A 1,448-nucleotide genomic window follows, 5' to 3' on the forward strand; every position below is an offset into this window, starting at 1 on the left:
TTCTATGATTCATTTAGATAGGGTTATATACCTATTTTGAGCTTATTTATATCCATATCCTCACTCCCCTACACAAACCCTGTTCAGAATCCAGAGTTTTAGAATGACAATATCAGGATGCCATAATAACTTCTACTTTAGAAAAATGAGACACCTTATTTGAGGAGTTACATTGTAAAATCAGACCAACAAAACAAAAAAAAACAGCTAGGACTCCTTGGAGAAGGCTGACTCCATGGCTGGGGCAGAGAAAGTACAAGCCAGGATCATCTTGTGCCAAAAAGGAAGAGCTCAAAGAATATTGGGGCCAAGTCATGGCACACAGGCACCAGATTGAATACATGTCAATTCTGGGGCGATTTTACCATCATAATAAGTGATAATAGGAGTGCATTTATAATAAAATAAAATGGATCCGTAGAGTCCATACTAATATAAATAAATATGTGTAAAAGGAGAGTTTTATCTTGTAGTAGAACACGAATAAATGTAGAAAGAATAATGGTTTTTTTTTTAATCAATATTTGGCTTTCACCATAGTAATACTTGATTTGGGCAGAGTCATCAATCTATGCCAAATTGGTGGGTAAAAGTGTGGTAAAGATGAGATATTTACATAGTTTCAAAGAATCTTCTCTTAAAACAATTATGAATTTCTCATTAACTTATAAGCATCAAATAAAATTAACTTCTGAATGGAGAAAACAGGAAAACACCATCCTAACCAAGTAATAAAAGTTACCACCACCAGAAATAGGACAAATTGACATCATGGGCCTTCTGATAAGATGCTCTGAGAACACAGCATTACTTCTGAAGTATTCTTACCAAAAATGAATAAATCTTGAGGAAAATTAGACAAATCCATGCTGTGGGGTTTACTACAAAGTAAATGCCTTGAACTTTTATAAATAGTTCAAGGGCAAGAGAGAGAGAACTGAGGGATGATTTCAGGTTGAAGACTCAGATGCAGGACTTCAGCTTCCCTAAGTGGTCACCTAGGTAGGACATTCACTACCCTGAGGCTACCCATTCCATTAAAAGAAAAAAAAATACTTTATTAAATATGTTTATATTTAAATATGAAGTCCATACTTTAGATTTCTTCAGTTTTTAGCTAATGTATTTTTCAGTTTCAGGATCCTATCTGGGTAGTCTGCTTTCTTTATGGTGAAGTGTTAATATATCAAATTATTCACTTTGGAAAACCAGTATATTTTTGCTGTTATAAAAAGTTCATGTTGTTTTTTTGAAATTTATCTACTAAAAAAAGTCTTCCTAAGAGTTTCAATCTGGTTTATTTTTTTTAATTGCAATGTTAGAACCATGTACAAGGATAAAGTACATCATGATCGTAGATCATGTGCATGGTCAAGATTTATTTTGCCTGTATGTTTCTACTGAAAGATTTATTTCCCATCTTAAAGCAAGTATGAATATGTAGTATG

The sequence above is a fragment of the Pteropus medius genome, unplaced genomic scaffold, assembly GCF_902729225.1.
Source record: "Pteropus medius unplaced genomic scaffold, Ma_sr-lr_union100, whole genome shotgun sequence".
NCBI lineage: Eukaryota > Metazoa > Chordata > Mammalia > Chiroptera > Pteropodidae > Pteropus > Pteropus medius.